At 42.9% G+C, this 9,992-nt stretch overlaps 1 long non-coding RNA gene across 1 annotated transcript; it reads right to left on the reverse strand.

The window, feature by feature from the left end:
* Positions 1 to 1,586: 1,586 nt before the first annotated feature.
* LOC137046247 (uncharacterized) lies at positions 1,587 to 7,005 on the reverse strand. Its single transcript, XR_010898918.1, has 4 exons — positions 5,801 to 7,005; positions 5,430 to 5,553; positions 3,549 to 3,598; positions 1,587 to 2,341 (listed from the first exon to the last, which is right to left on the reverse strand). It is a non-coding gene; the product is annotated as an uncharacterized lncRNA (long non-coding RNA).
* Between the last annotated feature and the right edge of the window lie 2,987 nt (positions 7,006 to 9,992).

A 9,992-nucleotide genomic window follows, 5' to 3' on the forward strand; every position in this document is an offset into this window, starting at 1 on the left:
TTATAAGCCTTTTTAACCAGTGAGGACCAGTCCAATGTCAAACTAGTGGGTTGTTTTCATGTTTTACTATATAAGTGAGGACATTTGTGTCCTCACAAGTATTGCCAAACAAGGAACACACACACTCTTTCAGGGTAGAGAGAGAAACTGAACAGTGTGTGTGTGAGAGTGTGAGTGTGTGAGAGTGTGAGAGTGTGAGAGTGTGAGAGTGTGTGAGAGTGTGAGAGTGTGTGAGAGTGTGAGAGTGTGTGAGAGAGTGAGAGTGAGTGTGAGAGTGAGAGTGAGAGTGAGTGTGTGAGTGTGTGAGTGTGTGAGAGTGTGAGAGTGTGAGAGTGTGAGAGTGTGTGAGAGTGTGTGAGAGTGTGTGAGAGTGTGAGAGTGTGTGAGAGTGTGTGAGAGAGTGAGTGTGAGAGTGAGAGTGAGAGTGAGAGTGAGTGTGAGAGAATGTGTGAGAGTGTGTGAGAGTGTGTGTCCAGATTAGTAATCTTTATTGTGCAGGGGGTTGATTCTCAGCTTTTGTCTTAGCAGTACATTAATCCTTACACTAGGTGTTTCTCAATGTCAAGGATGCTTCCTTGGAAGGACTGATCCTTCAAAGTCACTTCCTTCAGAGGCTCGGCGAGGCTCCTCTTTAGCATTCGGAGAACACGTAAATGGAACAGGCTAGCAAGTGCACGTCATTGCGTCATTACGTCAGTGAAAAGGTCCGTTGGCCATCAATAACGTCATGTGTAACGTTATTTGTATATTTTTTTTATATCAATACAGTAGTCATTTGTAAACTTTTCTTATATTTACTACAGTTATAACAAACGTAAATAAAAGCATTGTGGAAAGCAGGGAGGTGAGGGACCGTGAGAGCGGGCCGGTGGAGTGATAATGAGCGGCAGCTGATCGCCACACCGGTCTCGGCTCACGGCGGAGTGACGGGAGTATAATTGGAGGAGCGTGGAAGGACTAGACCTGGACTTTATGTTATGGTTTGTTTATGTTTTATTATGTGTGTGCGGGCAGTCGCCCGCGTTACTTTCGTTTTGTTTATTATTTATTATAAAGTTGTTGAATGTTTGCCGGTTCCCGCCTCCTTCCTTCCCATCGACAAACCCCGATAAAAGCATATTTGCCCCGTTCACGCTCCGAGTCCGACTCCGAGAACGTCTGATAGCAAAGCTGCGCGCATAGGATTGTGGGTGATTTGAGAACGCGAAGTGCGCGAAGGCTACTCATATGCATCCTTTCCTGTATATGACATATTTTTCGAACGAAGGACTCAGTCCTTGGTTGAAATTCGAGGATCCTCGACATTGGAACAGCCCTTCGACGAGTGTTGATGACGTGGCATCCTCGGAATTCTGGCTTCCGAGGATCCTTCCTTGACATTGAGAAACGCCTTCTGTCTTTACAAAGTTCATTTATCTCTAGGATCAGTGATATATGAACTGCTGTAGAACTTTATGAAGATGTTTGTGTAGTTACGGTAATATTTCATTGTGATCAACTGAAACGTTTTCACTTTCAATCTGCTGTGACGGTCAGAATGATGATTATTGCACATTAACACAGACACACATCTGATCATTGTTTAATAGATTTTATTACAATAACAAGTGTGTCTCAATCTTCAAGATACACTTTTAATGGACTCTTTTCAGACTGTGATGACACATTTAATATCATCAGCATTGTAAAGTGCTTTAATGTATGTCCATGTATAACAGTATTCTTTTTTATTATATTATTACCTTTGCATCAAAAGACAAGAAACTAGTTAACACTGCTGTGAGTGTGTTTCTAATACAGCGGCTGATGGTAAAGTCGACATCTTTCTCTCTTCTGACTGCTGTTATTAATCTCTCTCTTCACCACAACCGAAGTTTCCCTTCACTTTATAAAGACTTCCGCTTCTGAGAAACCCAGAAATGTGAAAACGGTCTATAGTGTGCATCATTTAGTACACATTTTAAGCAGCATATTTAGAAAAAGTAATCAAATCATTATAGAACAAATTATTAAGAAGAATTTCAGAAAATAGCAGCAACAACACACTTCAGTTCTACACTGTATTGCGCTAAACTTCACATAAAACAAAATACTGTAACAAATGTAAATGGATTGAAGTAACTACGGTATGTGATGCAAAATATCATTTCAAATAACATTTTAAATTTAGAACAAAAATATTATACAACAATTTAAGCAGCAATATGGGGTGAGAAAGACAGTAAATGGTGAAAGAACGACGAGTCCCTCATCTTTATCATTTGACTTCATGAGTGAAGATGCTGTCCGGAGCTTGAGAGTCTCGAAGAGATCGATGAATAAAGTCACACAGGAGTACAATCTGAAACCAAAAAAGAATAGAGTAATTGATATGTATGGTCAATTTCAACACATATGGTCAATTACAAGATTTTGTCACAAATACAGAGGGATTATATCAATCTGATTGTTCTACAAGGCTTTCCTGTAGCTCAACCAGTAGAGCATGGCGCTAGCAACGCCAAGGTCATGGGTTCGATTTCCAGGGAAAGCAAGAATTGACAATAATGTAAAAATGTGTACCTTGAATGCAATGTAAGTTGCTTTGGATAAAAGCGTCTGCCAAATGCTTAAATGTAAATGTAAATCTGATTGAGAGTTTCACAAGGTGTTAGTAACAAATAAATTCCCTTCCTTTTGAAATCAAACGACTGTGATTTGATTCTGCCTCAACAGATAGAGAATTACAATAATATTAACGAAGTGCAAGTACCAAAGATAACACTGATCCCCATAATGGTGACTTCAAACATAATCAGCATCAAGTTATGAAGTCAGCTTTTCTGAGTAAGCAATGCATAGTATGTACAAAACTGAAAAGGTACTAATACGTACCATTTAGGGGTGAGTAAGATACAAAGATGTACCTTTTCACTTTTGTACCTTATGGGTACCGCCTTTTTTTCTGACAGTGTAGGCTAAAGTATAACGTGTTTGTTAGAATCACTGTTACAATGATTGATTTACACAAATTATGTTCTTGCTCAGTATTTTCCTCTTATCCATACAAATATCAAAACATTGAAAATTAAGTGAGTTTATGATTAAAACAAGAACAAATATCTGCCAATGTAGTCAAAAAAATTAACTAATTTCAGAGAAAACGATCATTTTTCTGACCCCATGACATATGTTTGTTCTTGTTTTAATAAATTAATTTAGGTACAGTATTAAAAATAAAAATAAAAACACTTAATATCGCCAGTAAATATATCTTGATTTAATAATGTTTAGATGTTTGAGATGGAAAACAAGACAGAAACACTGAGGAAGAACATGATTTGGCAGCGACACTTTATTTCACTTCACATTTATTTGCGCTTTTCACAACACATATCATTTCAAAGCAGCAAAATGCATGTCTACATTAAACTTTAAAGTGATTTCTCATCTTAGACTTGTGTCTAAGTTATTGATCATCACACAGTTAAGCTGACAATGTATTCATTTAAGGCAGAAACAATGAGCTCACTGAAGTATTTTCTGCACATGATGTATCAATATCTTACCTGATATTTGGTTTTCTTTGATACATAAGACGGACACTTTACAGCAAAGACTGAGAATAAAAACACACGTCTGGTTATTTAAATGAATTCTACAAATCAAGTGCACATGCACAGATAACATTAGAACAAGGGAATAATAAAGAGGATGATTTTTAAGTTAATGATAGAAAGAAAATGTCCAATGCCTCTTCAGGAGATATGGTAAAGTTTTCAGTTATGCAGTTGATAAAGCCTATAATAAACGATAATAATAATAAAAAAATGAGATTGGTTTCAGGTAGGGTTTTATTCAGAATAACAAGAAATGAAGTTAAATGAGTGTCATGGGACTGTCCTCACATCAGGACACCAGGAATGAAAGGGTTGATCATAATGTTCATCACCAGGAGCAAAAAGTGGTTTCACTTTATTTCGATGCCCTCATTATTAGTCGACTGTTAGGTTAGGTTAGTAAGTTTACATGTACACTGTAAAAAGTGATAAGTTGACTTTACTTAGAAAAGCTGTGGAAACTGATTTTCTCAAAATTGTCAAGCAAATTAGGTCATCATTTTTGACTTGCTACTACTTTGTAGAGTTAACTTGTGTAATTGTAGAGGTTACCGTAATATTTGAGGACAAGTAATTCAATTTCAAAAGTTCAGCCAACTTACATGTATAAGTTGGGGTTTGTAAGCAGAACTCAACATAATTCTACCTGTGAGCTGAGGAAGTGTACTCCCAGAATGCATTGCAGCATGAATAAATTAATCACAGGGCAATCATAACTCCGTTTTATTAGTTTTGGCTTTATTATACCATTTTATTTGCTGTCTTTTGTCAGTATAACCCCAATAATGACAGCAAATGAAATTGTAATGGTCTTATTATTAAGTGTAAACATTTTTTTTACCATTGTTGTGTTTAGCATGCTGAATGTTGAAGTGTGTGCAGTTACTCAAGCATGGTCAATTGTGGCTATATAGAATATATCATCAACACAATTAAGTGTGTCATAAGTGCTAGCAATAAAATGTTAAAAGATCACTAATTGGCATTACAATTTTATACATACATGTATGTAATACGTATATATATATATATATATATAGGTGTGTGTGTGTGTGTGTGTGTGTGTGTGTGTGTGTGTGTGTGTGTGTGTGTGTGTGTACACCCACACCCACACACACACTTATTACTTCCCTTCCTTTGAAATCAGATCACTGATTTCGTGTTGCATTGCTGCATCAATAGGAAGAGATTTATAGTAATATAAATTAAGATCCAAGTGCCAAACCAAAGGGAACACTGATCACGGTAATGGTGAGAAATTTTAGGAAATCAACATACATTTATGAAGTCAGCTTATGTGATGCTTTCCCAAAGTATTTAGTTGTATTTTTAATAATATTCAAGGTTATTGGAAAATGAGTGAATGCAAGTAAGAACAATGACTGCAGAAGTGGAGGAAATGAGGCAAAAGTCTATTTAGAAATGGCTCGCCGCAACCTTTGGCCCGCCCATCTGTTTTTTTGTGTGTTTTTTTCCCTTTGGCAAAATGGTACTCAAACCAGTCAGGTAATGTTTACTTGGGTTTTCTAAGTAACAAAGGCAATGCATTCAAACAGTTCAGATTACTAAATTGCTTTAATTAAATTCAACAAATTATTGGACATTAAGTAAAGTTTACTAAAAAGTCTTAGTAAGAACAGCTGTTGGATTTAACCGTGGCAAAGTTAGTTAGTTAGTCAGCAGAATGTCTAAAGTTGACTTTTGAAATAAAGTGTGAAATGTAATGTTAATTTAGATTTCCAGTTCCCACTAGTGAAACGTACATGGACACTTTTGATGTCTTATACTTCAGTAACTAAAGCAATAGGGATTTGATATTTGTTTACTCACAATTCAATCTTATGTCATTCAGGCTTCTTCCTCTGACAAGATTTACATGTTCTTCAAAAGTTTGTGTCTTCATATTTCTCTCTTCAGTCTTCCTGTGTTAACTTGTTTAATCTCTGGAGTAACACTGTAGCGTAACAGCAATTTATAAATCACAACTACACTACTTAATAATTACCTAATAACTTAACTTAATAACTACTTAATAATGACTACAGTTAAAATAATTCATCAAAACATCAAATAATGCACTGATCCATATGGAATCCATAATGCTTGATGATAAAGTTCCTCAGTAAAGTATCTAATGTAAATCTAAAAACAAAAACAAATATTTTTCTTTTAAAAAAATTATTTAAAAAAATAATAATCACCAGTTATGACATTCATGCAGAAATCAGGATCCGCAGTGAATATCCAGAGGACACGTTTCCGTCTAAGAACTTTTTGACTTGTGTGTGAATATTTACTGGGAGTGCTGTAGCCTATCATTGGTGATGGGCGGAGTCAGGGGCATAATAATCTTTGGAAACTAAAACCTGCCACACCACATTAAGATGATCACAAGACCAGGCCACACCCACAACTGGTCCGTTCTTCTGTTTTTTTCTGAGTCTTTAATGTCTCGTGTGTGATTCCTGACATGTAAAATTTCATCAAGAGCAACGAAATCCTCCAAGAATGATGCAAGGCACATGACAAGTTAGACACATGAATAAAATTAAATGTGATATAAAACAACCTAGAAATTACATAAACATAAATGTGACCCTGCACTTCAGCAGTCCTGCGTCTCACGGGTTTATCTGTGGTGATAGCCAACAATACATTGTAGGGGTTAAAATTAGGGCTGAAACGATTCCTCGAGTAACTCGAGTTACTTGAATTGAAAAAATCCTCGAGGCAAAATCATCTGGCTCGACGCTTCGTTTAGTCCATTTAACTACACACAGATGTTGCAGAAAGACATTTTTGTATAAGGACTCGGAGTATGAGTGGATTGCGGTTATATCCGAGGTTCAGGTGGGTAAACATCCCAAAAATTGCAGGTGGGTGAGAGAAATCATAATGTGTTGTTTTTAATAGTGACGTGGAATGTATACGCCAAAACTCATTTTGGCGTGCATATGATACCCAATTTATGGCGTATATATGACATGGTCTCTTGGGTAGCTTTAGGGTAGTGGGGTGGGGGGTTCGAATGTATAATACGTCATAAAATGCGTATCATATGCACGCAAAAAACAGCTTATCATATGCACGAGTGAGTTTTGGCGTATACATTCCACGGCATTGCGCACTCGTACTATTTATACGCATTTTTATCAAATACCGCAATGAAAGAAAGAACAGCATCAACACTGCTGCTAATATCGTTTAGTCTCGCTATTTTTAAATGTGTGTCAAATGTGTGTTGAGCTTTAGGAGGTGACGCTGAACATTTAAGTTTCATTCGCAGCAGTTCGTAGCCTAGAAATCTAGACGCACCCTAGCGGCAGCAAATTTAATCTGCCGCGAGTGTCGTCTAGCAACTCTCAATACCCTTCTGAGCTGTATTCGCCTAACTCTGGTCGGGCCAATCACATCGTGTATAGAGTCGGTGGGCGGGGCCATAATGACGACGGCTGAGTTGCGTTTGCGCTTCTAGTAAACACAGAAACTGGCGAACGGCGGCGGTCTTTCTGTCACATGCCTGTCCTGTCTTGTGTGCACATGTGGGTTTTGTCATTCTGAGCATGTGCTCATGTAATTGTCTGATCCCTCCCCCTTGTTATCTGATTAGTGTTGATTTCTCCCACCTGTTCCTTCTTAATTTCTTCCCCTTATAAGCTCCTTGTGTTTGTCAGTCTGTGTTGGATCCTTGTGTAATGTCTGCGTCTTCCGTCCTCCCCGTGATTCTGTTGGTTTGTTTAAGTTTGTATTTATATTATTCTATTATGTGTTTTTCCCCCTCGTGGGTTTTGTTTTGAGTTTATGTTTTATTTGTTATAAATAAATATATCATTTTCTGCACTTGAGTCCTCGCACCCTTTTCCCTTGTCTGTGACGTGACAGAAGGATCCAACCAATGTCGAGGACTCAGCGGAAGAGGATTTCGCCCCATCTACCTGCTCCTACTGTCTCGTGCTCCCACTATGAGCGCATCCTGAGGTTCCAGACCTTAGCATCCCTCTGCCAACATGGGACCGATCTGAGGAGTTTTGCGATCGAGTTTCTTGAAGCAGCAGAGGGATTGAAGCTGAATGAGGGCCCTCTTAAGGATCTTTTCTTTTATGCGCTCGATGGGCCCATGGATTGGCTTTTTAGGAGCATGTATGATGGGGGGACTTTTGAGTCAATGGTGGAGGGTCTCGCTCGAGAGCAGGAACGAGCTGCCAGGGAGAGTATCCCTGTACCGGTGGTCTCAGTGCCGGTGGATAGTATTCCAGTGGTCCCTGTGCCTGTGGTCCCAGTACCGGTGGATCGTATTCCGGTGGTCCCAATGCCGGTGGTCCCAGTGCCGGTGAATTGTGTTCCGGTAGTCCCAGTGCCAGTGGATGGTGTGCCGGTGGACCCTGTTCCGGTGGTCCCAGTGCCGGTGGATCCTGTGCCGGTGGTCCCACTGCCGGCGGATCGTATGCCGGTGGTCCCAGTGCCTGCGGATCGTGTTCCGGTGGTCCCTATGCCGGTGGAATCTGTTCTGGTGGACACCGCTGGGCAGGAGATGCCTCCCAGGCGTCCGGCTCTCACCGCGCCTCCCAGGCGTCCGGCTCTCACCGCGCCTCCCAGGCGTCCGGCTCTCACCGCGCCTCCCAGGCGCCCTGCTCTCACCGCGCCTCCCAGGCGCCCTGCTCTCACCGCGCCTCCCAGGCGCCCTGCTCTCACCGCGCCTCCCAGGCGCCCTGCTCTCACCGCGCCTCCCAGGCGTCCGGCTCTCACCGCGCCTCCCAGGCGTCCGGCTCTCACCGCGCCTCCCAGGCGTCCGGCTCTCACCGCGCCTCCCAGTCGTCCGGCTCTCACCGCGCCTCCCAGTCGTCCGGCTCTCACCGCGCCTCCCAGGCGCCCTGCTCGGCCCACGCCCCTGAGGCGTCCTGCTCTCCGTGCGCCGCTGAGGCGTCCTGCTCTCCGTGCGCCGCTGAGGCGTCCTGCTCTCCGTGCGCCGCTGAGGCGTCCTGCTCTCCGTGCGCCGCTGAGGCGTCCTGCTCTCCGTGCGCCGCTGGGGCGTCCTGCTCTCCGTGCGCCGCTGGGGCGTCCTGCTCTCCGTGCGCCGCTGGGGCGTCCTGCTCTCCGTGCGCCGCTGGGGCGTCCTGCTCTCCGTGCGCCGCTGGGGCGTCCTGCTCTCCGTGCGCCGCTGGGGCGTCCTGCTCTCCGTGCGCCGCTGGGGCGTCCTGCTCTCCGTGCGCCGCTGGGGCGTCCTGCTCTCCGTGCGCCGCTGGGGCGTCCTGCTCTGACTGCGCCGCCCCGGCACCCTGCCCTGCCCGCGCAAAACTGGCACCCTGCTCTGACCGTGCCTCCCTGGGTGTCTGAACTTTGTGGGCCACCATGGTCTCCTGAACTTTTTGTTTTCCTCATGTTTCCCTTGTTGTCCCTTCCCTTGTCTGTTCCTTCCTTGTTTGTTTCCCCTGTCCCGCCCTGGTCCGTCCCTCCCGTCCCGCCCTGGTCCGTCCCTCCCGTCCCACCCTGGTCCGTCCCTCCCGTCCCGCCCTGGTCCGTCCCTCCCGTCCCTCCCTGGTCTGTCCCGCCCATCCGTAGAGGAGCGTCTGGTAGCCGCTCCTTAAGGAGGGGGTAGTGTCACATGCCTGTCCTGTCTTGTGTGCACATGTGGGTTTTGTCATTCTGAGCATGTGCTCATGTAATTGTCTGATCCCTCCCCCTTGTTATCTGATTAGTGTTGATTTCTCCCACCTGTTCCTTCTTAATTTCTTCCCCTTATAAGCTCCTTGTGTTTGTCAGTCTGTGTTGGATCCTTGTGTAATGTCTGCGTCTTCCGTCCTCCCCGTGATTCTGTTGGTTTGTTTAAGTTTGTATTTATATTATTCTATTATGTGTTTTTCCCCCTCGTGGGTTTTGTTTTGAGTTTATGTTTTATTTGTTATAAATAAATATATCATTTTCTGCACTTGAGTCCTCGCACCCTTTTCCCTTGTCTGTGACGTGACACTTTCAAATCAACTTTGACCGCGACTCTGGAAGACTTGAGTTCAGCTTTTCTCTGAGAAAAGAACAAAGAACGGCACTGAAGTCATTCTGAAGAAGGGAAGATGTGTTCTGAGTTTAGCCGACCGGATACGGCGAATGTTTAATCTGTCAGCTCTGCTTCACCTTCGTTGCTCTGGTTGGTGTAGCGCTATCCTATCGCGTGCAGAGGGAGTTTGACAGACAGCCGTTTATCCGCCCCTCGGACTGAGCCGTCAATGGAGAGTTTTCAGACCAAACATCTGGATGTGGCTCTGGCTTGTCAGGCTAGGCAGTTCGTGCTTCAGCTGAGGAAATACCAGCAACTCCAAACACATGAATGCGATGGAATTTGCAGCTTTGCACATGGATCACCGTCATTGTGATGTGTGTGAAATCTTTAATGAGACT

The sequence above is a fragment of the Pseudorasbora parva genome, chromosome 18, assembly GCF_024679245.1.
Source record: "Pseudorasbora parva isolate DD20220531a chromosome 18, ASM2467924v1, whole genome shotgun sequence".
Classification (NCBI taxonomy): domain Eukaryota; kingdom Metazoa; phylum Chordata; class Actinopteri; order Cypriniformes; family Gobionidae; genus Pseudorasbora; species Pseudorasbora parva.